Below are 27,261 nucleotides of genomic sequence, written 5' to 3'. Positions count from 1 at the left end.
GCATGTGGTAGCTCCTGGATTTGAATTCAGGCACACAGACTCCAGTGTTTAAGCCCCCCTGCCCCAGCTGCTGCCTCCCTAATGGATTTTACACAAGCCAGGGCCACAATTAGTCACAGACCTGAATGCATTGGCTTTGCTTCACCATAAACCGTGGGTGGGGGGGCTTATAAAGACTTGTTTTACCGCCATACTTCATTTATCCTAACAAAGGCCACGGAGGTAAAGGAATGAAAGTTAAAGATTCCTTCCGGCTATTTCTAGACCCACTACTATGTGGCCTCTGGCCCGTACCCTCCAGTTGGAACAATGTGGTAAAATACAGATTCCAAGTCAAAGGAGAGCAGGTCACGGAGAAGCGGAAAAGCTTGAGGTCACCAGGATCGGACTATAATTCCTCGCATGAGACAAGCTCCGCAGGGACCAGGAGCCCCAGGATCACAAGGCTGTCCAGGACAGGAAGCTTGCTGGAAAACAACTTAAAGACCCAAAAAGGGAGGATGACAAGCATGTGGGGCCGTGAGAGCAAACCAGGCAGAGTACAGGGGGGCTGTTAGTAGACTCTGAGTACGCTCTGGTCCTAAAAGCCTGATCCCAACCAATACTGTGTGTGGTTCGGACTCCCAAAGAGACGGCAGAAGGACTGCCCACATGCCCCTGGGCAGAGGCAACCTCTCCTTCCTTCCTCTTCCCTGAGTATCGCCCCAAACTGTTAAGAGTGACCTCAAAGCCAAGATTAGACCCAGGTCTTCAAACTCATCTGGAAGACACAGTCTGCTGGGGAAGTGGGAGCCCAGAGAAGGAGGTGACAGAGAGCAGCCAAACCCCCAAGCCAGATGCCCACACCCACCGCCCCCTACCACATCCAGTCTCCAGTTCCCCTAAGTGTCCCCCAGCCGTGACCTGTTCCATCCCTCAACATGAGTCAGTCAATGAATCAGTCTTCTGGAAAACTCTGTCTCTCCAGTCCCACACCTGTGACGGTCCCCTAAGCCTTTCTTTTTGACGGACCCAAGAAGCGGCTCAGACATACATTTTGGGGAGGGGGGAGGCAGAGGCACGAGAGGAATGGAGATTCATTTTTCTTTTTTTTTTTTTTTAACGTTCTCTAAATTTAACAATCCGCACCCTTCCTCCACCCACACCTCTCCAGGTTATCAACTCCGCCTGTTGAGGACCTTCCCCAGGCAGAGAGGCAGGCTGCAGCAGGCCTCTAGGACTCCCAGCACAGCTGAACGGGGGTCAAGTCCCACACCTCCTCCTCCTCACCAGGCTTCAGCACCAGGCCCCCAACCGAACCCACAACCCCTGCCTCCAACAGAAAAAAATGACAAAACCCACAATTAGCCCCCATGTTCTGTCCTCAGGCCTCTGGTCACTGAGGCAAAAGTGACATCACCTTGCCAACCCCCACCCCCCCCCCACCCTGCCCCGCCAACTTCAGAAATGATGGTCCTACAGCGAGGCACTCACCGGGAACCTTCTGGAGAACCTCTCCTTTTCTGGTCCTGGGGAACCCCCAGGACTCAGCAACATCCCCTCTGGCCCTCCCTCCTTGGCCTGCGGGCTGAGAAGGCAGGAGAGGGAGAGGGGCACCCCCTGGACAGCCCTCTGCGCGGACCAGCTCTGGAGACGCCCCAGAAAACATTTTGCTTCAGTCAGGCTGGGCCCAGGTGCGGAGGAGGAGGCTGACGTCATCCTTTCGCCTGCCTGCCGCCCTTCACCCCACGCCCAAGAAGCGGAAGCCCGACACACGACACACCTGCCCTAGAGGTGGGCAGGAAAGGAGCAGGGCGCTCTCCCAAAGGCAACCGCTCCCAAATCCCCCCCGCACACCCACCTCCCCAGGGGCTTCCTACACACTCCAAAGGCTCTCAGAACCTGTCACGCGCCCTTGACCTTCCCTGGAACAATGCCCCAACTCCCCTGTCAGGAGCTCCTCAGAGAGGGTACCAGAAGGAAGCAACAGAGAGCAGCTAAGGCTTCTCCAGACAAACACGGCAGGAGCAAGGTGAACTTCCTCAGAGATCTCAAACAGGAGCTGAGCTCACTCAGCCGTGCTGTCGCCCACAGCTCCGCGCCACCCCACGCCCGGCTCTTGCCTGTCTCTTCTTGCCGCTCCCCCTCGGCCACGCCAGAGGGAGGACACCTCTCAGCACAGCCCTAGAGGCTTTCCTGAGGACAGGAGGATCCCTGAGAGGGTCTGGCTCTTTGCCCCTTTCCAGAGCAGCTTCCTTACTCAGGCCCCGCCCAACCCTCCCCGGAGACTCAGGGGCCCAAAGCACCCTAAGAAAGGACAACGGGAGGCTCCCTGGGGAGTAACTGGGTTCGATGTGTTAATGTGAGCAACGTGACTGTCACAGAGGCCATGCAAACAGAGCGACCAGGGTTTCTGGGTCACAAACCTGGGCCAGCTGGCTCAAATTCATTTCCCCTCATGAATTTATTTTCCCTAGTGAATTCCTTTTCCCACCACCCCAGAACAGCAGGGGCCATTAAATGTGGCTGGGTCCTTAAAGCAGGACTTCAGCTGCTGGGAAGGAAAGGGAGAGCCGGCTGCCAATGAAGCCCTTCCACCTGAATTCTGGGAGGAAATGCGGGCCTAACAGACTGAAATCCAGAAAACCTCCTCAGCCTGGCCGTGGAGGGGAAAGACAGCGCTTGGCATTTCATCTCAGTGGGAAGACCACACCTCACTCACTGTTCCCACCACCCCGCAACCCCAACATTTGCTCCTGTTGTTTCTCATACCTGATATCGCATCCCGGACCCTCTCCCCCTACACAAACTCAGTCAAATCACCTCCTTCAGAAGGGCCTCCTCAACCACTTCCAGCCCCTTCAACACACACACAACTGTAGGCTGTGCCCCCCTTCAAAGTATATCCACATCCTAATCATTGGCTATAAGGAACCTACTGATGTTGCTTTATACAGCAAAAGAGACCTTGAAACGTGATCAAGTCGAGGCTCCTGAGACGGGGAGACTACCCCAGGTTACCGGGGTGGGTCTGATGTGATCACAGGGATCCTTACCAGAGGGATGCAGGATTCAGACGCTGATGTGCCAAGAACAGCAGAGGGACAGACAGAAAGAGGCTGGAAGACTGCCAGGCTGCCAGCTTTGCAGAGAGAGGAAAGGATCCACAAGCCAAAGGATGTAGGCAGCCTCAAGAGGCCGGAAAGGGTGAGGAAACCAATCCCCCTCCCTGGAGCCTCCACAAGGAACACAGCCCCGTTGACCCAGATTCAGTTCTGACCTCCAGAACTGTAAGATAATAAATACGTGCTGTTTCAAGCAACTAAGTTTGTGGGGTTTGTTAGAGCAGCCACAGGACACCAATACATACACACTTCTTTGAACTCTAATGACCCAGAGTATCACTTAAAGTGCTGGTCCTTGGGGTCCGTAAGTGCATGCTTTTCTTCTGGACTAGACGGTAAAACCCAGGGGGGGGCTGGGCCTTCTTTCCTGTGCCCTTCTTCCCCCTCAGAGAGCAATGCATATACTAGGTGCTCAATAAACACCTGCACTATTGTGCTAAAGCACCCCTCACCATTCCCACAGTAGGTGAAAGATAAACTGGTAAAAAACCGAGGCCTGAGCCAGTTCCTCTTAGACTAATGAGTCTCCACATTAGTCACGGCCAGCAAGTTTCCAATCTGCCGAGAGGTACCAGGAGCAGTGACTGCTCATTCACCCCAGCAGTCCTGTCCCACTTGGCCCCAGACAAGGGCCTAGAGCAGGGGCACAGCTGCCCTGCCATCATGCCACACATCAAGTGACCAGTCACAAAAAAATTGAGAGGAAGGGAAAAGTGGCCAAGGAACCACTCTGGAATTTGAAGAAGGGAGTACAATAAGGTCCCCCTACAAATATTGCAGGAAAAGCTTCCTCCCAGGAATTCTCATATACCTATATATGAAAGGCAGATGAGAGCAATTACTGTTGATTAGAAATTGCATTCCTGGGGCGCCTCGGTGGCTCAGTTGGTTAAGCATCCCTGACCCTTGATTTTGGCTCAAGTCATGAGATTCTCTTTCTCTCTTTCTCTCTCTCTCTCTCTCTCTCTCTCTCTCTCTCTCTCGTCCTGTCTCTGCCCCTCCCTCCCTCACATTCATTCTCTCTCTCCCTCTCCCGCTCTCTCTCTCAAAATAAATAAATAATACTTTAAAAAAAAAATTGCTATTGCTTACAGCCAGGGTAGGTCAACTTGGCTCCCAGCACAGCCTGTCACTAAGGGAAATGACACAATGTCCCCAGAAGATGGAGCAGCTAAAGCTGGTGCTACAAATCATGGATAGATTCAGTGTCCCAAAGGCCCCACACTCTCCTCACTAGGCCAAAAAGGCTCACAGGACCTCCACTGCCTACTGGCAAAATTCAGGAACCCAGCCCGGCAAATTAGCCACCTGGCTGTCCCTACACTCCCCACCCCCACCCACCACGCTGCAGGGACTGCTTGATTTCAGGCCTCCAGGCTGGGGTGGGGGAGGGGAGGAACTAGGAGCCACGCCTTCAACAGTCACAGCATTTACTGTTGCATCAGGTTCAAAGGCATTGGAGAATCTCAGGAGGAACCAAGTGGGAACAGAGGGGGTCCCGTTAGGTCCCTCTGCGTCCCCAGCAGAGAAAAGAGAATATGCAAGTGCACGTGTGCATGGAAGTCCATGGAGCAGAGGTTACACGCGCTAAATGGATTCACAGGCTTTGGAGTCAGCCAGACCTGGTCTGAAAGCCAGCTGCTCCTACACCGGCCCTGTGTGGCCTTGGGCAAGCCACCTGCCCTCCCCAAGGGCTTACAGCTTCAAGTTCCTCATCTGCAAAATGAGAACAATAGCACCAACCTCACTGGTCTCCAAGACTGAGATGATACAAATAAACCAATCTGTACGTCTGACACACAGTAAGCCCACTATAAATGCCAGGACAAGGATGGATAAAGTTTGTCCCACAAGCACTGGGACAAGAGATTTTTTCCCATTTGTGCCTAAAATGTTTACCCACATCCCAAATTAATAATAAAGATGAAAGTGTTAAACTTGGTGAACTAGCATGACCTAATCCTCCCCCACCAACCTGTTCATCGTTTACAATCCCAACATCGATTTGAACCATGATCTTACATGAAAAAATAGAAAGCAATTCAGCTGGAAAGGAAAAACAGTCTGATATCCATGCCCAACAGAAAGGACAAACCAGAAGATGAAGTGTAAGTGAGTCAGAGTCCTTTGCTCTAGCAGGCAGGGCACATTCCTCAGGGTTCTACAGGGAGAGACAGCATGTGCTACCAGGAGCTAAAGAGGAACAGAGCTATGGAGGGTAACAAGCCTGAGCAGGAACAGAATTTAAGGAAATGTAAGGTAGCAAAAACACAAGTAGATCAATAAAAATCATCCTTGACACTAGTCCCTGAGTTGGTTTTTTTCTTTTTAAGTTTTTATTTATTTATTTATTTATTTTTAATTTTTTTTTCAACATTTACTCATTTTTGGGACAGAGAGAGAGCACGAACGGGGGAGGGGCAGAGAGAGAGGGAGACACAGAATCGGAAACAGGCTCCAGGCTCCAGGCTCCGAGCCATCAGCCCAGAGCCCGACGCGGGGCTCGAACCCACGGACCGCGAGATCGTGACCTGGCTGAAGTTGGATGCCCAACCGACTGCGCCACCCAGGTGCCCCTTATTTATTTTTGAGAGACAGCACGAGAGCAGAGGATGGAGGGAGAGAGAGAGAGAGAGGGAGAGAGAGTAAAAATCCCAAGCAGGCTCTGACTATGAGAGCTGAGCCCAATGCGGGGCTCGAACCCACAAAACGTGGGATCATGACTTGAGCCAAAGTCGAGAGTTGGATGTCTGAGCCACCCAGGTGCCTCACTAGTCCTCGGGTTTAAAAAAAACAAAATAAAATCCAGCACCAAGGTGGGCATGGGAAGGACATAAAACCATCAGGTAGTGAGAAGAGCCTTGCTATTCACCCATTTCCTAAATCACAGAGAATATCAAAGAGGGGCATAGCAGCAGAAAGTGTATGAGCCCAGGGACTCCAGCCAGCACTGCTCAAAACCAGCCCCAGCTCTGCCCCCAAAAAGCTGGATGACAGATAAGGAGTAAGGCAGTGAGCGATCTCTGCCACAGTGTCTACCCTCTCATTTAGAGATAACAGTCCTTGCCCTTCCTAAGTCGTGAGCTTCAGAATTCACTGGACAAGTATTTTCAAGCACTCACTTTGCACAAAGACACTGTGGCAGCCTTGCGGGAGACACAGAGATGAATCACACACAGAGCCTGCTCTCAAGAGCGGATACTCTATCAAGAAAACAAGACAAGCCCATCAATAACAAAAGGACGTAGAGAATGGGGTCATGAGCAGCATGGGAGTTCAAGACTGTCTCCAGTTTTGGGAATTCATTCCACACTTCTGAGCATGATGCTAGGCCCTAGGGATACTGAAATGAATAAGACCTTGTCCCAGTCTTTGAGGAACCAATTCTAGAAGGAAAAATTAAACAAATTATCCACAAAGCAATGCCTTGAGGGCTGGGACAGAGGTACAAATACATAAACTGTGCCCACAGGAAGAGGGAATAACTAGTGCCACCTGGGTGACCTGGGCAGCTTTAAAGGAGGTGATAATTCAGCTGAGCCTTGAATGATGAATAAGCTTTTACTTGGCAGGTGAAGGGACATGAGGGCCCTTGATGCAAAGGCAGCAGCATGGAAGAGTTGAGTCCCAAAAGGATATGGACGTCCCAAGGACCTGGGGTGGCTGGCAGCAAGAGGCCAGGCTGGCAGGAATGGGAGAGACTGTAGGCATCGGCAATGGCGGGAAAGGACACACCCAAGCCATGCCTGGAAGAACAACTACCGGGACAGTAAGGGAAGGGCTCTAGGAGATGAGGTGTGAGAATATGTTCCAAAAAGTGACAAACCCCACGTGGGGCTATGGGAGCAGGGGTCCATAGAGCCAAACAGCGTTCAGGAAGAATCCAGAGGCCCAAGAAGGTGCTGACTATTCGTAGAGAGCTTCAGGGAGGAGAAAAAGAGAAGGACCCAGGGAAGCATCTGCTAGAAAGAACACGATCCATTCCAACCCTTGTGAAGGGGGCAGAAAGGAGGATCCCAGTAAAAGTGAAGACACAAAGCTTCGTGTAAATTAGAAGCTTCTGAAACCAAGAAAACTGAGAGATGGGGGCTTAACCAGAAGAGAATGTCCCATTGGGGTTCCAGGCCAAAGGCTCTCCCCTGGGCTGGGGACTGGTCAGAATACATCTCATCACCTGAGGACTTTTTCCCTTCCCCAAATTCTCACGTTCCCGCCCTAAGCAAATTAGAATCAGGGGGCAACCTGCCAACAGGGTGGCTACCCCAAATGCAACTTCCTCTCTACTTCCAAGCATGACCATCCAGACCCAGAAAAGTGTGTAAATGTGAGCAGCAGTGCTCCCCACCACACCGCTTAGTGAACTGCTTCCATCCATCAAACCACTCTGGCCTTCCCCGTCTCTCAGGCACTACAGCAAAAATGTTCCAATACCCCTCCTTCTTTGCCCAGGACTCTGATCTTGGGCCGGGTGCCTGACCCAGAGAAGCTAAGAAAGTGGATTTTCTTCTATAAGGCAGACTGTATAGGCTCTCACAACAAATGGCGACTCTCAAAGGCAGCCAAGCCCTTTAGACAGCAAGGCCTTATACATTTCCCTTCCGGGATCCCTCTCCCAGAGTCCAGGAGGGCCCCTCTCCACCCCACAGCACCTGTCTCCACCCCCCTGGCCCCTTCCCTTCTAAGAGGCCTCAACCAAGGAGGCCCAAGAAACTCATCCAACCAGTTCCCAGGTGGGAGGAAAGGAGCTGTCTCCCTTAGCTGAGAGGTTAGGAGACCAGAATGCAGACAGGAGGGGCTGCTGTCCCCTGGGGTGAGGGGATGCACGTGGCATGGTGCAACACAGGCCGGGCAGCACAATCCCGCTCCTGGAAAAGCAAGGCCTTGACTCAACATTTAAAAACATAGTCAAGTCAGGGTGGCAATCTGCCCCCTGAACTCCCTGCTCCTGTGGCCCGGAGATCCAAAAGTGGCGGGCACAGCCCCTGCCTGGCAGTGTCCATCCGGGAGGACACAGGGTGGGGGAGAACTTCCTTTCACTTGCTGACCTGCCACCACTTGATTTTATCCAAAATAACCACCCTCTGTGGATTCTGGGAAAAAGAAACTTCAGGAAGAAGTGGGAGATTAACTCTGCTTTTCCCAGCGCAGAAGCGCTTTTGTGCTGGGTCGCTCCAACACTGCGGCGCCTTCTCTAACCAGCCAACTCTGAATGTTCAGAAATCAGAAGGCCCTCTGAAACCCCCAGGAGAACCGTCTACAGTCACCTCTAAAACAGGAACACGGGACTGTCTTGCTCTTACCCAGCCACAGTTGACGAATCCACCAGAAGCCAGGGTAGGATAAAAGAAAACAACAAAAAAAACCCCAGCTCTCCGACACCTACATGGGGTTCCTCGGTTTCTGAACCTCCAAGGGAGAAACCTACCTTTTGCCCCCAAACCTGAGGCTGGCCAGCTTTCACGGGGTAGTTTGTAAAGGCCTGAAGGCCCAGAGCTGAGAGTCAGGCCCCCTTGTACCCCATGGCCTGGCCTCAGCCAGGTACCTACCGCCTTCCTCAAAAGGGCTCCCATCGGAGCACCGAGAGGGCCACCTGGGGCCCGGGAGCTGCGCCCTCCCAGCCCCGGCAGCCGAGCGGTTAACAGGCTTGGGGCGAGCAGCGAGCTGCCACCAACAGCCTCGGGAATTAAAGTGCCCGCCGCCTCCTGCAAAAGCTCTTCAATAAATGTCCTATTCAGAACCAGTTCTGCGTGTGGGTCATACTTTCTGCATTTCTTTCATTCCTGATGCCTGGGGGGCCCCCCGACGGAGGAAATGAGGCTTCTCACCCTAATTCAGCAGGCCCCAGCGGGGTAAGGACCCAGGCCACAGTCTGGCAGGTATGCACTGCCCGGCTGAGGACATGCAAATATCCAAGCAATTAAACACAAGGGGACACTAACTGCAGGAAGTCAAATACTGAAGACACTTGAACAAAGCCAGATCATTCACCAGCACAACAATACTCCATTTATGTGGCTCCTCCCCCACCCCAGGCCCTCAAAGCCTGAGCATATTAACCCTTGTCCTTACAACAGCCAGGGGCACAGGGAAGAGGCAGGTGGGCAGCAGACATTATTAGCCATTTTACAGATCAGGAAACTGAGTGCCTCCCGAAATGCCAGATTGGAATACCAACTGGCACATTATTGGGGTGAACCAGGCATTGTGCTGAACAAAACCTCTGTGTAGTCTCCTCACAACAACCTCAAGGTCCAGAGCCATGGGCTCCTTTACCCAAGGCCCAACAGGGAGGGAAGGGGGGAAAGCCAGGCAGGGTTTCCTGGAATCCTGCTTCCAGAGCTCTTCACCATTCCTCGAAGTGGCCTCAGGTGGGGCCTTAAGAGATGCAGATGGAACCCCTTGAGCCCACCTTGTGGGAACGCCCGCAGGCACTTTGCTCAGAACAAGTTCCTACACTGAGGGGCAACCGCGGAGACAGGGCAAAATGGAGTCACCTGGGAATTCATAACTCCCTCCTAGAAGCTTCCAGGAACGGTTTCTGTGCCCGTTGAGGGATGGCCCAAGGACCAAGCGCACTGGCTGCCCTTCTCCACCCCGTCACAGTGAGGGGTACTCATCTGCACTGCAGCTCAGTGAGTGGCAAGTACCCTAAAGAGTCTTCTGTGAATGCTCTGTCCTCTTAACTCAGTTACAGCCTCCTGCAGCTACGGACCAGATCTTGGGGGGGGGGGGGTGCCCTTTCTCCCCCAGGTCTTCTGGCACTCAAATGCCTACTACTGATTTTGGCAGGTGTGCAAGCATGTGCCAGAAAAAGGCCACAATGAAGCACACGGGTGGCTGGTATTTTCTGAGCTCTTACGGGAGAAAAAGACCTTCCCTAGAGGAGGACCAGAAAAAGGTTGGGGAATGGAAAACCAAGCTGTTCGCCTCGTCTCTGCTGCCTGGTCAGACCCAACCCAGCTGAAAGCTGCAGCGTCCAGGCTGAGAGGACTTCCTGTCTGAAAACAGGATTACTCAAACTCACTCACATTTAGTGGCAATATAAACTGCGTGCCAGGTCCTGAGAACATGGCAATACGTAAGGCAAAGCCTTGCTATCAAGGAGCTTACGTTCCCAGTGGGAAGGACACAAATGGTAGGCAAATGACTAATATATTTCTGGGTAGTGATAAATGTCTTGAAGAAGATAAAGCAGGGAAGAGTGTGAGTGGGGATGGGGGCGTTGTTTGGTCAAGAGGCCTGGGAAGGCTCCGAGGAGGGGACTCTGGGGCGGAGTCCTGTGTAAGAAGAAATCATACCGCAAAGTTCTGGGGGAAGAGCCTTCCAACAATCCTTTCCTCCACTCCACCTCAGCCACCGACCCACACATTTCATATGTCCCAGAGCTCATCATCACCAGTAAGTGCAGACTTCCCAAATATACTTTTAAGCATCCGACTCTTTGCAACCACTGAGGAGGAGCAGAGTATGAACATTACTAACCCTACAACAAAAAGCCATCACAAGGGAATAAAGAGATGGAACAAATTGGTACTCCAAGAGCTAAAATAAAAGAAAACTCTGAACAAGACTTTGAAAAAGTACTAAACAGAAATGAAATATACGATATTGAAATTTAAAACCCGATACATATGGGCTGGCTCAGTCAGTAGAGCATGCGACTCTTGATTTCAGGGTTGTAAGTTCAAACCCCACATTGGCTGCAGAGATTACTTAAAATTGAAAGAAAAATCCTGGGGTGCCTGGGTTGGCTAGGTGGGTTTAGCATAGGACTCTTGGTTTCAACTCAGGTCATGATCTCACAGTTCTTGGGACTGAGCCTCGTGCTGACAAGGCAGAGCTTGCTTGGGATTTTCTCCCTCCCTCTTTCTCTCAGACCCTCCCCACTGTCTCTGTCTCTCTCTCCCTCTTTCTCAAAATAAATAAATATTTAAAAAATAAAAATAAAACATTTAAAAACACTTTAAAAAGTCTTTAAAAAAATAAATAAAACCCAATAGGTAGGTTAAACAGAAAATTAAACACAGCTAGAGAATTAGTGACATGTAAAGGAAAAAAAAAAAAAAAAAAAAAAAAAAGCCTGAGTAAGTCATCCTGATTTCAGTGCAAAAAGAGAAGATAGAAAATATGAACAGAGAGATCCAGAAAGTTCCAGAACAAAAAGGAAAATGGGAGAGAGGCAATTTTCAACGATGGAACATACATGAATTTTCCAGAACAGAAGGTAGACATTTGTCCTCTGAAAGCACACACAAGTTAAATTTAAAAGAAGGCTACAGGGGCGCCTGGGTGGCTCAGTCGGTTGAGCGTCAGACTTCGGCTCAGGTCATGATCTCACAGCTCATGAGTTCGAGCCCCACGTCGGGCTCTGTGCTGACAGCTCAGAGCCTGGAGCCTGCTTCTACTTCTGCGTCTCCCTCTCTCTCTGCCCCTAACCCACTTGCATGCTGTCTCTGTCTCTCTCAAAAATAAACAAACATTAGAAAAAAAAATTTTTTTCATAATAATAATAAAATAAAAGAAGGCTACATTTAGCTATATCGTGCATAGTACAAATGGAGAACACTGAAGACGGAAAATAAATATCTTCAAGGATTATAAGGAAATACCACAAACAACTATATGCCAATAAATTAGATAACTTAGACAAACGAATTCCTAAATGACACAAATCAATGACTGACTCAGGAAGAAATAGAAAATCTGACAAGAACTGTTCACAGGTAAAGAGACTGACTAGTAATTTTAAAATTCTCAATAAAGAAAAGCCCAGGACTAGAGGGCCCCACTGATGAATTCTACCAAACCTTAAAGAAGAATTAATACCAATTCTTTACAAACTCTTTCAGAAATAAAAGAGGAAGGAACACTTCCCAACTCATTCTAGAGGTCATATTACTCCAATATCAAGACCAGACATCACAAGGAAACTATAGTTTAAAATCCCTAATAAATAGAGATGCAAGAATCCTCAACAAAATACTAACAAATTGAATCCAGTAACACATAAAAGAGTATACACTATGACCATATGATTTATCCCAGAAATCCAAGATTGGGTTAACATCCAAAAGTCAAGATATTAATAAAGTACAAAAACCACCCGATAATCTCAGTAGACCCAGAAAAAATATTTGACAAAATCTAACACCCTTCCATAATAAAAACACTTTCACAAACTAGGAATAGAAGGGAACATTCCCATCCTTACAAAGAGCATCTACAAAAAACCTACAGGTACTTCGTACTTAATGGAGAAAAACTGACTGCTCTTCCCCTAAGATCAGAACAAGACAAGGATTTCCCCTCATGCCATTTCTATTCAACACTGTACTAGAGTTGTAATCAGGGCAATTAAGCAGGAACAAGAAATAAAAGACATTCAGACTAAAAAAAGGAAGAAGTAAAGCTATCTCTGTTCACAGATGACACAATCTTGTACGTAGAAAACCCTAAGAAATCCACTGTAAAACCATTACTACTAATGAAAGAGTTCAGCAACATGGCAGAATATAAGATCAACACATAAAAATCAATTCTAGTCCTATACATTGGCAGTGAACAATCCAAAAATGAAATGAAGAAATGAAACAATACCATTTATAATAGCAAAAAGCATAAAGTGGTTTGGAATATATGTAACAAGGAAAATGCAAGACTTGTGTACTGGAAACCACAAAACACTGTTGAAAGAATTAAAGAAGATCTGAATAAATGGAAAGACAACTCACGTTCTAATGCATCAGAACATTTAACATTGCTAAACTGGCAATACTCCCCAAATCTATGTACAGCTCAACACAATCTCTGTGACAATCTCAGCTGGATTTTTGCAGAAATTGACAAGCTGATCCTAAAATTCCTCTGGAAAAGCAAGAGACCCAGAATAACCAAAACAATCCTGAAAAAGACCAAAGTTGGAAGACTCACAGTTCCTGATTTCAAAACTAACTACAAAGCTACACTTACTAAGACTGGCTATACTGGCATAAAGGCAGACATATAGATTAATAGAATTGAGAGTACAGAAATAAAACCTCACATTTAGAGCCAACTGATTTTCATCAAGGGTACTAAGACAATCCGACAGGAAGAGACTTTCAACAAGTAATACTAGGACAACTGGATATTCACATGCAAAAGAATGAGTCTGGACATCTGGTTTACACCATACACAAAAACTAAGGCAAGACGTATCACAGATCTAAATGTAAGACCAGAAACTGTAAAATTTTAGAAGAAAACATAGGAAGAAATCTTGCTGAACTTGGGTGAGCAATGGTTTCTTAAGTATCAAAAGCACAAGCACCAAAACAAACAAATAAAACTGATATACTGGACTTAACCAAAATTAAAAACTATAGTGTTCCAAAGGGCACTCTCAAGAAAGTGAAAAAAAAAAAAGAAAAGAGAAAAAACAAATTACAAAATGGGAAAAAATACAAAACAGTTGTAAATCATATATTGGACAACGGACTCATAACTAGAATACGTAAGGAACCCTAACAACAACAATAAAACTCAACTTATAAATGGGCAAAGATTTGAATAGACATTTCTCTAAAGAAGATATGCATAAGGCCAATAACCACATGAAAATATGCTCCACATCATAAAGCATTAAGGAAATGCAATCAAAACCATAGTTAATACCACTCCATAACCACTAGGATGGCTAAAATAAAAACAATGTTCAACAAATATTAGCGATCATGTGGAGAAATTAGAACGCTTTGCACCCTCCTGGTAAGAATGGAAAAGAGTCCAGCTTATTTGGAAAACAATTAAGCTGTTTCTCAAAAAGCTAAAGAGTTACCATATGGCCCAGCAATTCTACTCCTAGGTATATACTAAAGAGAACTGAAAATATATGTCCATACAAAAGGTGAACATAACCATTCACAGGGTGTTATTCTTAACAGCCAAAATACAGAAACAGCTCAAATGTCCATCCACCGATGAAACGATAAACAAAATGCAGTATATCCATACAATGGAATATTTGGCAATTAAAAAAAAAATGAAGATCTGATAACATTCCACAACATGGATGACTCTTGAAAACATCAAGCTAGTCATAATAAAATACATTTTTATGAACTCATTTATGTGAAATATCCAGAATAGGCAAATGCATAGAGAGAGAAAGGAGATTTGTGGTTGTCTGGGGATGAGGGATGGGAAAAAATGGAAATGACTGCTAATAGGTATAGGGTTTCTTTTTGAGGGGGCATAAACTGTTTTAGGATTGGACAGTGGTAATGGTTGTACAACTCTGTGAATATACTAAAAACCACTAACCACCTTACATAGATGAACTTTAAGATATGTGAAATGTCTCAATAAAGTTATAAATCAGTCAATAGAAGCTTAAAAGTAACAAGTCAGTGGGAAAAGTATAGACTCTTCAATAACTCGTACTGGAAAATCTGGCTACTCCTCTGGAAAAAGAATATCAGTTTGATCTTACAAGGTTGATCTTACAAGGTTGATCTACCTTGCCTGGACATAAGTCACCTAGGGCATTTCATAACCATGCCTGGGCCCCACCCCAAGATATTTTTATTTTTGTTTTTTAATGTTTTTATTTATTTTTGAGACAGACAGCAAGCAGGGGAGGGGCAGACAGAGAGGGAGACCCAGAATCTGAAGCAGGCTCCAGGCTCCAAGCTCTCAGCACAGAACCCAAGGCAGGGCTCAAACTCACAGGCTATGAGATTATGACCTGAGCCGAAGTCAAAAGCTCAACTGACTGAGCCACCCAGGTGCCCCAAGATATTATTTTATTGGTCTTATCTGAGGTGATACTCAGACATCAGTATTTTCTTTTCTTTTTTTTTTTTTTAATTTTTTTTTTCAACGTTTATTTATTTTTGGGACAGAGAGAGACAGAGAGCATGAACGGGGGAGGGGCAGAGAGAAAGGGAGGCACAGAATCGGAAACAGGCTCCAGGCTCTGAGCCATCAGCCCAGAGCCTGACGCAGGGCTCGAACTCACAGACCGTGAGATCGTGACCTGGCTGAAGTCTGACGCTTAACCGACTGCGCCACCCAGGCGCCCCAGTACTTTCTTTTTAAAGCTCCTCATAAGGCTTTAGTGTGGAGCCAGAGCTGAGATCCAATTTCATATAAAATTTAAAATGAATTTAAAATGTAAGCATGGGAAGCAAAGCTTAAATTTAAAATAATATATTTATAAAATCAGAGCAGGAGAGGATTTTTTGAACAAGAGACAAAGTATAAACAAAAGATTGGTAAATCTGACATTAAAATTAAAACTTCCTTATGAAAACTGACATTATTAATAAAGTTAAGACAACCCACAGCTCTATGTAACGAATATAATATACCAAAGATTAGTTATTTAACATATATATCTTTTAACTCCTAAAAGACAATGGCAATTAAAACTCTGGAAAAGCATACAAGAACCGATAGCACGTGGGAGAGGCGTGGGGGGTACGCATGGGAAACTTTTCACTGTGTTCTCTTTTGCAGTCTGAATCATGCGGATATATTATCCAGTTAAATACAAAGATTTTTTAACGTAAAGGGCAAAGACTCATACAATAACACGATTGGCCAATAAACAGGAAAAGTGTCCACCCTACCTGTAATCAAAGTGTAAATTTTATTTCTTTTGAAAGAGCGAGTGTGTGCAAGAAGGACAGAGAGAAAGGGGGAGAGAGAATCCCAAGCAGGTTCCTCGCTGTCAGGATAGAGCCCAAATAGGGGTTTGATCCCATCGATTGTGAGATCATGACCTGAGCCAACATCAAGAGCCAGACGCTTAACCGACTGAGTCGCCCGGGCACCCCAAAGTGTTAATTTTAAAAACCCTTTTATTGGGGCACTTGGGTGGCTCAGTTGGTTGGACATCTGAATTGATATCAGTTCAGGTCACGATCTCCTGGTTCCTGGATCCAGGCCCACGTTGGGCTCTGCACTGACAGCAAGGAACCTGCTTGGGACTCTCTTTCTCCCCCTCTCTCTGCCCCTCCCCCATATGCAATCGTTGTGTGCCCACACATGCTCTCTCTCTCTCTCTCTCTCTCTTTAAATAAATAAACATTAAAAAAAAGAAAAAAGAAAACACTTTTTAAAAAATAATTTTAAAATACCATTTCATACCTACCAGATTGAAAGATAAAAAAAAAAAAAAAAAGTTAGCAAACTAGGAGTTCTCTTATTTCTGGTAAGAATATAAGTTGTTTACAAATCATTTGGGGACAGTTTCACAGTATCTTGAAAAGCACAACTTATGTATGACCCAGTAATCGCACTGCTGACGTACTTGGGAGAGAAGACTGACATGCATGTTCAACACGATATTATTTGCAGTGGTGAAAAAAATGTCCATCAGTAAGTGCAAGGTGATACAGTTCTACAACAGATACCACACAAGCGATGAATGAATAAATGAGATTTAAATATACCAATACGGGAGCGCCTGGGTGGCTCAATCGGTTAAAGTCCAACTCTTGGTTTCCACTCAGGTCACGATTTCACAGTTTGTGAGACTGAGCCCCGCGTGGGGCTCTGCAATAACAGCGTTGAGCCTACTTGGGATTTCTCTCTCCCTCTCTCTCTGCCCATCCCTGCTTGCTCTCTCAATAAGATAAACATTAATAAAAAAAAAAAAAACACACATGGATAAATCTAGGTAACAATGTTGGATAAAAAATTCAAGTTCAAGGAGAACACATTGAACGTGATGCTATATAGGTCAAAATTAAAACAACACAATACCATATGCTACTTATGTGTCTATAAGTGTAAAGTATAAAAAGTATAAAAACATGCAAAGGAATAATAAATATCATAGTCGGGAGAATTTTACTTCTGGGGAAAGAGGGAAGAAAATTTCCCCAAGAGATTGCATCTGTAACATTCTATCTCCGCAATAAATGAGAGAGGTAAGGATGATACAATTACCACTTGCCGGGTCTGCACAGTGGGAACACAGCGGGACTGGGTCAGGGTTCCAAGGCAGGGGCGGGCCGTCACCTGAAGACTGACTAGAACAACCGGGACCAAGGCCACACACGGAAGCACCTTTCAGCAGCATCCAGAACCAAAACAAAGGAACAAAGCTTCCCTGGGAAAGAGGCCTGGGATGTTTGAAACTGCAGCTCCTTCCTCCCTGTCATTTTCTGGCCTCTGAAAGTGCTGTGTGGCACCCAGGCGGACGCTTAAATTGTAACTGTACTGAAAGCATTCTTGTTTCTAAGACGAGTGCCCTTTGGGATACCTGGCAGGCCATCTGGGCGCAGCTGAATTAGGGCTGGACCTGCTTTACTTGACTAGCCGGATGGACCCCCCTGAAGAGAGGGCTGTCCAAAAAGCCAAAAAACTCAAGAGAGTTTTTAAAAAGTCTTGGATAAAGCGGTGCACCTGTGCCCCAGGGTCACTCAAAAATTCAAATCTCATCCCTGCCAAGTCTTGGCTGAGTGCTCCTGGACACATTTCCAACCTTGGGTGGACTGCGTTTCCTTATCTGTGGCAGTGGGTAACACCACTTATTCTGCCTTTGTCCAGAGGAGTAGTGATATTATTACTCAAGTATCAACACTTTTAAAAGTTGTAGTCAATCTGGTTGGGAATCTTTTAAAAATGTTACACGCTTCCTTGCATGCCTTCCTAAACGGTCAAGGGAACATCATTTAACCTTTTCTGGACGACTCAAGGTCACAATTACCAGCAGAGCATCACTTATCAAAATGATGACCACCTGCCTAAGGGTCATTCCTCCTAAAGAGATCCCAGCTCTTACGCAGGTACTTGCCCTTCCTGCCGTTCCGACCTCTGTCCACTCTTACTGTCAACTCCCAGTTGCTCCGTGGGCATTTTTCCTCTCTATGCTGGTCTCTTTACAGCCTTTCCTTTGCTGCTTCCTTTCAGCTGTAGGCTTGGAAACGGGATGACACAACATATACATAAAAGTTAAACAGAGTCTGAGGGGGCTGGTGTGAAGAAAAATGTAGGAACTGGAGTCCTGGCTGATTAGAGGTCTTGACTATATGCAGATAAGCAGGACCACAGGTAGGACAAGTCCTGAGGAGCACACAAGAGGGGACCCACTGCCTTCTGTGGGATATTATGGGACATATCATGGGATGAACCATATTCAAAACCACAAGCACCCCTTCTGGCCACTTTGCACGGGGGCAAATCCTGCCACGGGCCTGGCAGGACTGGTCCCAGGGACTCCAGTCAGCACCCTTCCACTTTTCCAGGCTGCGGGAATACAGAGCTGCCTGCCCCTCCGTCACAGCAGCTGACCACAGGTTAACTTCCCCAAATATCCTAGGCATTTTTAGACAGGAATAGAACATTTGTGAAGAATGTGAAAAGTTCTTTTAATTCCTAAGGTTTCATTACACAGCAGCAAATATTTACTTATACAGCAAGTGTTTATTGGAATCCTACGATGCAGGAAGCAATGTGCAGGAATTGGGATGTAGCAATGTGCAGGACAGAGAGAGGCTACATGAATACTGGTTCCCTTTTCTTGTCAACACTTGCCAAATGTTGCTCAAGAACCTCCAATTTACGCGCACATGCGCGCGCGCACACACACACACACACACACACGCACACAGTCTTGCAGCCTGGGGAGTAAAGGATATGAATTTTTGAGAGCTTCCAATACCTGTAGTTCCAGCTCTCCTCTTGAGATGCTGTTACACAGTAAGAACTAGACTTTACTCCTCTGGCATCCCTCCCTCTATTCTTAGCCGGACCCCAGCAATAATCAGCAACTTCAAGGACTCTCAAACTGTGTTTCCCAAAAGGTTGCATGGACAGCCACCATTGCGCCCACTGGAACCTTTGTCAGGACCTATGTCCAGCCCCACAATCTACTCATCAGGAAGCAGAGTGAGAGTCCTTAAAAACCCATTTCCCGAGCTTAAACCAGGGCTGCCTCCCCAAAGGCCAGCAAGAGAACCATAAAAAGTCCGGCTCTCCCTTTGCCTGTGTTCCCAGATGGCAACAGCCTACCCAGGTGGGCCCTGACCCCCGCCGCTGCCTTCTTCTCCCAAATCCCATGGAACAAAACCAGGAGCAAATGAGACCACCAAGCCCAGATTATGCTCAGGACGGGACCTCGGCACAAGCTCATCACACCCTGTTGATTACACTTTATACGGTTCTGTTATACAGGAACAAAGATGAATCAAGCACTCTCTCCTCAGAGAGCTTCTAATCAAAATGAGGAGCAAAGAGCAGAGAGACCCAGTTCACAAGACAGGCCTTCATCCCGGGCAGCTAACCCCCAGAGCGGCTGCTAGCATCTCGATGCACCTCCTTCTGATCATGGGGTACAGGGCCCTGCCCGGTTTTCCTTCTGACTTACAGCCACCTCAAATCACAAAAATGCCTGTTTGCAACTTTCTCTGAGGCCAGATTATAACCAGCCTTATGCAGTCTCTAGGCACCAATTGGCAGGCCCAGAAAACCCCGTCACCACAGGGCCTGCCTGCTGTCCTGCATGTGCCACAGGGCCCTCAGGGGGTGTGGTCTGGCTGATGACCACTTCCCTGGGCCTCACCCCCCACAGCCCATCCCTGCTTCCTGAGCCAGGGCAGGGCCCCCAGGAAACCGCTCACCACAGCTTTGACAGCAGTCTTAGATCAGGCCCCTCCCTTTGAGGTCCGTGGTTCCAGCTAAAAGAGACTCCTCAGACTAGCCGGGCGGATGCAGCACAGAGCTGAACAGTTAGAGTCCAGGCAGAACCCAAGATAAGCCCCCGTCACAATCCTCTTGCCACCTACGCAATCTGCCCAGGCCTCCCCTCCCCTCTCCTCCCCCTCCCTCATCTTCCCCACCCCTTTCACTCCCTCTTGGAACATAAGTTATCTACAGGACCCTGGGAGAGGGGCGGATAGCCTTCCCAGCTGTGAGGCAGGGCGGAGAGGCCAAGGACCACGGTGTGATTCATCAGGGCTGTTTAAAAGCAGGGGGATTTCCAGAGCAAGGGAGGGCCAGGGCTACCCCCAGCTCACCCGTTGCCTGGGAAAGAGGCACACACCTGGGAGTCCAGCATCCTCAACCCCACCATCGGGAACCTAGGATAGGGTAGAAAAGTCTCACTAACAAGAAAGCCTGCGCTAACCAAGGTTTCTGTTTTTACCTCCCTCCAATTCCCCACCCCTGCCTAACACTTGAAATGCAAAGCCTTTCATCCAGAGTCCTTGGCGATGCCATTTAATATCTTGGACTACCCCTGCACAATTTGTTTGGAGAAATAATAAGATTATCATGTATTGAACACCTCTGTAGGCTGTGCGAAGCACTGAACATTGGTTCTCATTGTTCATGGTCACACGATACCGTACGTGGTAGGAATGATGACTAATGCCATTTTACAGGTGAGAAACGTAGACTTAGAGGTTAGCACCGCAGGGCTAGCAAGCTGGAAAGCTGGGATCCAAATCCAGGTGCACCCAATTCCAAACCCTGCCCCTCAGTTCCACAGTGGGTTGCTTAACTGGGTTTCAAGCAAAGAGACAAAGGGAAATACTTCCCTCAGGCATTATCTCAAATATCCCTTGTTCAGGAGGCTTCCCAGGCCACCCCATCTAAAAATGCCATCTCACCCCTCCCACGGTAATGTGCATCCACCTTCCCTATCCATGTTTCTGCTTATCGCTGACATGCTTTCTATTCACTTTCTACCTTGCTTTACTGTTGGCTTCCCCCACTAGAAGTCAGTGCCACGAGGTCAAGGATTTTTGTTATCCTTTGTTCGCTGCTGTGTCCCCTGCATCCATATTCATATACAGTAGGTGCCAAATAAATGTTGAATAAATGAATACTTTAAAATACACCTTAGGAAGCCTAACTGGAAGAAGAAAAAGAGGATGATCCATCCATTCAGGGGAAGAAGTGAGATGAGAAAAAGAGAGCAAGTTAGGAGCCCTAAGAGGAGTCCAATTAAGAGGAAATGACGGTCTGCCAGGTCCCCTGTGGACTCCAGTAAAGCCTTTCCTGCTGGCAGTAGTGACTTCCAGCTGCCAAGGCCCCAGCCTGAGGGCTTCTGCTGGGGAGGGCAGGCAGGCAGCCCTGGAACAAAGGCCTATGGACACGCAGCTGGCCAGAGAGGCGGCACAGAGCAGAGGCCGGGGCCAGAAGGGCAGGGGTGGGGGGAGGGAGGCAAATGAGGAGCTGAAGAGGCCCCTCAGTGCAGCTGCAAAGGCAACAGCCTCCCAAAGCCAAGAGTCCCCTCAACCCCCAGCACAACAGAGAATAGCTAGATGGCGCCACAATTAACCCTCCAAAGTCAGCACCGGGGCCTGGGCTTGTGGCAACCCCTCCAGGCTTGGAGCCAGAGCCTTCACAAAGTTCTGGGGGGGGGGGGGGGGGGGGGGGGGGAGGTGAAGGGGCCAGCCACAAGTCTGGAACACAGTCCCTGTTCCCCTACAGCCCTGGTCATCACCCAGGCCATGGCCTTTGGCCTCCTCCTGTGTAAACACAGTGACCCTGGGTTAGCTGTGGATTTGGTAAGCCAAATGTTTACCCTGGGGCTGATATCACAGGCCACGGATGTAAACTTCCACCATAGGATCCTGGTATCTGCCATCTCCTATGGCACATATGGGACATATCCAGTAACTGTAAAGCTCTTGAGAGTTCCTCCCAGTCACAGGGAGCTCTTTATTTTGTATAGGAGCTCATGGAGCACTTTCCACATCTCTGGCTTCATCTGATCCTTACCACAGCCTCTATAGGAAACGCAGGCAAGTACCCCACTTTACTCCAGTGGAAACGGGAGTCTGAAAGATGTGTGACATGCCTAGGTCATGTTGGAGAAAGCATGGATTAGCCAGAGAAGGAATCTGAGTTCTAGTCCCTATTTGGCCAACAGGGATAAGGCTCAAACCACCTCCCATCTCTGGGCTCTGCAGCCTTCATGTGTAGATAGAGCAGGCTAGTCAGAGGTGCCTTCCAGCTCAAGCGACTCTACCAATCTTTAATGCTATGCAGTAGAGCCAGGATTAAAACTCAAGCAAAATCCTGTGCTGGACTCCAAGGCCATCGCTTGTCGGCCTTGGCTAAGCTCAAGTGGACTCCAAGGCTAGTGCTCTTTCCACTCTCCTTAATAGGCCACGTCTACTAAAAGGCAGTGGAAAAGCCCCGCAAAACAGCTTTTAAAGCACTCCCTCTGCTTCTAGGACTTGGTTTACCCAGAGCAGGATATCCAGGGAGCCAAGGGGTTGCCCTGCCCTCAGGGAAGGGAAAGGGTTCAGCAGCAGGAGTATTAACAGCAGGCCTAGAAGGACGAGATGAGGCACCCCAGGATGACGGGAAGGGATGAATAACAGAACGGGTACATCTTCCTTGGATTCTTACTCTCTAGGTTTTCTGCTGGGGGTGGTTGGAATGAAGTCATTCCCAGCTGAAGTCAATCAGGATTCCACGCTCAGTCCAGCAAGGAAGGTGCTAGAAAGGCACTTTCCAAAAAGGAAAGCAAGCGATGTGCTCAAAGGGCAAGTCCTCCTGGGCTGTCATTACTCTCCCTACTTACTATTTCTTAAGCAAGGTCGATGTGATTGGGCTGCATGAAGAGGCAGGGCTGGGGAGACTCTGGGAACCCCCAGTCTACGGTTCAATGTAGTATGATGCAGTCTGAGTCGCCTCACGAGGGGCTCCGGAGCAGAAGACAGCCTCCTTCATCAGCCAACAGTTTAGCAAATGGCCTCAAGAAGGAAACCCTTGCCGTGGCCGCTGAGACCGCCTCCCCACCCCCACCCCGGGCCACACCTCTCCAGCCTCCTACCAGTACATTTCCCATTCCGTTCTTCCTTTTGTTGTCAAAAGCAGCGCCAAGGAGTAAAAGTAGCTACCGAAAAATGTCCCGAAATTTCAAGTGTGCACGTCTTATCCTAGCTTTCCAAACCAAAGAGCTGAGAAGAGAGGAAATTAACCAAACAGATTTCAGGAGTGGGTGAGGTCGAGGTAGACAGTGGCAGCCAGTGGCTTCTATGCCTTCGGCTCCCGACACCTCATTTCTGGCACCCCCTCTAATCCCTTCAGTACAGGAGGAGAGATTCCCAACAGCGAGCACCGTGTGGCACCAACCCGGAACAGGCTGCTGGCGCCCCTTTGGGCTCCCTGGACCAAAGGTTGGGGTCATTCCGCAAAAGGGTCCACCCGGCCCGGGGCCCACAGTCCGAGGCAAGGGCCAGCCCTAGGGCGACCGAGCGCGCAGGGGGAGCCGGTGGGCGCAGCCTCGCGGGCTTCCCCACTTTCAAACGGGGCCTCCCGGAGCCACCTGGCGCGCTCGCTCCTTTTGTTTCCGGGGTGGGGGCTACAGGACAGAAAATGTCTCCGTGCACCAGCCTCCCGCGCTCCGGTCCTCTGCCGGGAGGTCGCCTTGGAAGGCGCCAACGCGGCCCCGGGCCCTCCTCAGCCGCCCCGAGTCCTCACCCCGCGGGGGGCTGGAGCGAGGGCCCGGGAGTGGGGAGAGGGGGGTCTCGGAGGGGCTCTAGGCGCTGCCACTGGCGGAGGGAGAGGGGAGAAGCGAGGGCCACTCACCGCACGGTCGCCGCCCCGCTGGGTCCGGCACGCTCGGCGCGAGAGGCTGCCCAGGTGCGGCCGCGACGCGGGCGCGAGTTTGAAAGTCGCTCTCGGCAGTGGCTGAGGCTGCCCGCCGCTCCCGCCCACTGCCCAGCCCCTCGGCTGTCCGGGACTCGGCCGGCTGCAGGCGCGGCCCCCGGGGACCCCAGCCCGCGCGCGCCTTCCCAGCGCCCGGCAGGAAGTCGGGGCCGGGCGAGCGCAGCCGGAGCTGCGGCGGGAGGGAGGAGAGAGGGAGGAGCGGGCCAGGAATTTTTCCAGTGGGTGGAGACTCGGGCCCGCCGCTGGAATCCAGCAATTGGCGGCTCCGCGGGGACCCGGGGAAACTTCGCGACGCGGCGAGCTGGAGCCCGGGGTAAAGGGGATCGTGCGCCGCTAATGATTAACCCCGCAGGTGGAGCGAGCGCGCCGCCCGGACGGTGACCGTCCCGCCCCACGCGAGCGGCTCCCCGGCCGCCTAGATGTTGTAGATTCAATGACGCACGTGGTGGGGGTCACCCCGGTGTCATAGCCAAACATCCCTCATTGTGCGGACAGGAAAGGGGGCTTTCTAGTAGGACATTAGTTGTGATCGGCATCGGGGGTCTCGATCCTGCTGGAGCAGGTCACCTCGGCCGTTTTGAGTCCGAAAGGCACGTCAAGAATGCCTCACCGCAGCTCGGTCCCTGTGACCCTTTACAAATGTAAATCCAAGCCTCTGAGAAGCTGACGAGATGAAGAAACTGCTAACTTGGCGGGAGTCCACCAAAACTCGGTGGATAAAACAAGATGCGGAAACCTGTGTAATAGAGAACCACGTTTTCGTGAAACGAAGACAGAGAACCCGTCTCCTTCCGTTTTTATGTCTTTATGTCCTTTTGGGTGTATGGAAAGGCACACACGGGGGGGGGGCTCTCAATAAGGACAGGCTAGATTTTGAGCAAGATCATAAATTTTAAAATGCAAAATAATTCATCAAGAAAGATAGACAAAAGATGCTGTCCAGCACAAGGCAGGAGAGAAGCCCAGGGTGGGACCCCAGCAGAGGTACCACTGGGTAGGCATTACCACCAGTTCCTAGGGAGAAGGAATGGGACACTGATACAGAATCGCTAGGTTCTGTGTAGACAAATGTGTATAGTAAACGACAAGTAAAGTTCTCGTCAAAAAGAAAACAAGCTTAAAAAAAAAAAAAGCTCCAGGCAAATGCAAATTCCAGGTGATTTTACAGGGAGGGGAGGGGAGTTGAGACGGCGGGCGCGGAAGGAAATGGCTTTCAGGTGACTTTGAAACAGGATCCTGGCAGAGGGTGGGGTGTAGACTGCGGGGCTCCTGGCTCCAGACGGCAGGGAAAGGGGTAAGCGCTGGGCCTGACCGGCCCCGGAAGCCGGACCCACATGCCTCGGGGAGGGAGGGTCTGCTCCAAGCTTGCAGAGCCCTACATTCGCGGACTGGGAAGGTGAAAGCCGAGATTGCGGAAGGAGTTTGGGGGTAAACAGCCGCCGCGGCTCTACCAGATACAGCCGGCCAGGCTCCCGTGAGAAGCCCAAGTCCCGTCCTGCCTTCCAGGGGGCAGTCCTTCCTCATGCTTCTGCCTTTCTTTGATCCTTTCTTCTCTGATCACCTGAATCATACCAATCCCGTCCTGCCCACCTCAAATTCCAGCGTCCAAAGAAGGCCCTTGACTTGGCTAAGCCATTACTGAGTGCACTCCTCACGCCTTAGCCAGGACCGCGAAGAGTGTCAATGACAGTAATAATGACTCATTTAGTGGAGGCTTACCATTTGTAGGGAGTGGTGCTATGCTGTTGACATTGCCTTCCTCTATCCTCACAGTTACCTTGTGAGCTAGTAAGTATCCTTATCCCCAGTTTACAGACAGGATAACTGAGGATCAGAGGTATCTAGCAACTTGACCAAGATTACATAACCAGCAAAAGCAGAGTCTGACAAGATCCCAGATAGGTCCAACATTTGAGTGCTTACTAACCCTAAATCCTTTATACAAACAACTATAGTCACAGAAGCTGAGGCAAGGTCGGCCACACAGCTAGTGTGCGATAGACCTGGGGAAAGCTGATCTTCACCATCTTTTCTGCCTTCTTTTTGACACCTGTTATATTCAATTCAGAACTTCATTATAATGTCTTGCATTGCTTCTAATTGTTTTGATATACATAACTTATTTCCAAAAACAAAAACTGTAGTCTTTCCTCACGGCAGAAGTCATATCGGAAGTACTCTGTCATGCAGTGCTGAATTCAGATGAAATAACCCAGTTTGTGAGAAATCAGACAATCTCACCTCTAAGGATAAAGACCTGTGTCTGGGCCCAGACTCCACCAATTAGAGCCTCCCTACTTCCTGCCCTTTCCAATTCTTGCTTTAGCAGCTGCACCCTCCCTACTATTAAATCATTTATTATTATAATAATACCTTGTGCTTCAGTAATGCCTTTAATCCAAGATCTCAAAGTGTTCTAACAAATACAGATTAATTCATCATCACAGTATCCCCACAGAGATGGGGAGATGGAGGTGTTCTCCCCCATTTTATGGGTGAGAAAACCAAGACAGCACAGAAGATTGAAATGACTCACTGTGGAGATCAGTGGATGGGTTACTTTCCCGGGCCCTTCCCCCGCTCCTTCCTAACTCTTGGCTGCCAACATCAGCATCAAAATTTCAAATCCCAGAGACAAAGACCATTGAGTTTTCACAATAAAGGACATTTCCAAACCATCATTTCAGCTGCTCCATTGTGGTAGACCTCAGGAGAGGGAGGGGATATAAACACGGTGAAGGTCCCCTGAGGCTCTCTGCATCCAGCTCAGAGGAGGAACCTGGGCGGCTGGGATGGGGGGAGGAAATCCCCTCCAAGGTGACCTAAAAAGCCCAGCCAAGCTTTGAGGTCTCTTCCAGAGTTTCAAGTTGCATTTTAGTAATGTTTCTCAAAGTGTGAGCCACAAGCAACAAAATAAAAGACGAATTAAACGTCATCAAAATCTAAAACTTCTATGCCTCAAGGGTCATCAAGAAAGTAAAAAGAGGGGCGCCTGGGTGGCGCAGTCAGTTAAGCGTCCGACTTCAGCCAGGTCACGATCTTGCGGTCCGTGAGTTCGAGCCCCGCGTCAGGCTCTGGGCTGATGGCTCAGAGTCTGGAGCCTGTTTCCGATTCTCTGTCTCCCTCTCTCTCTGCCCCTTCCCTGCTCCAGTGCACATGCATGCTCTCTCTCTCTCTCTCTCATTTAAGTAAAATAAAAATGGGCAAAAAATCAAATCGACATTTCTCCAAAAAAGATATAGAAATGGCCAATAAGTGCATGAAAAGCTACTCAACAACATTAACCACCATGGAAATGGAATAAAAAAAACAATGAGGGGCGCCTGGGTAGCTCAGTCCATGAGCCAACTCTTGATCTCTCCGGTAGTGAGTCAAAGCCCCACATTGGGTGTAGACCTTGCTTAAAAAAATAAACATTTGGGGCGCCTGGGTGGCGCAGTCGGTTAAGCATCCGACTTCAGCCAGGTCACGATCTCACGGTCAGTGAGTTTGAGCCCCGCGTCGGGCTCTGGGCTGATGGCTCAGAGCCTGGAGCCTG

At 48.9% G+C, this 27,261-nt stretch overlaps 1 protein-coding gene across 1 annotated transcript in view; it reads right to left on the bottom strand.

Moving 5' to 3' along the window:
* Positions 1-23,888, bottom strand: part of PLEKHG3 (pleckstrin homology and RhoGEF domain containing G3) — a 42,263-nt gene extending 18,375 nt beyond the window's left edge. Inside the window, exon 1 of the mRNA XM_040477391.1 lies at positions 23,643-23,888. The gene's annotated coding sequence lies outside the window, so the exon portion shown is untranslated. The remainder of the gene's footprint in view (positions 1-23,642) is intronic.
* Between the last annotated feature and the right edge of the window lie 3,373 nt (positions 23,889-27,261).

The sequence above is a fragment of the Herpailurus yagouaroundi genome, unplaced genomic scaffold, assembly GCF_014898765.1.
Source record: "Herpailurus yagouaroundi ecotype Mexico unplaced genomic scaffold, PumYag 141, whole genome shotgun sequence".
Taxonomy (NCBI): domain Eukaryota; kingdom Metazoa; phylum Chordata; class Mammalia; order Carnivora; family Felidae; genus Herpailurus; species Herpailurus yagouaroundi.
This window is presented reverse-complemented; position numbering and strand designations above follow the sequence as displayed.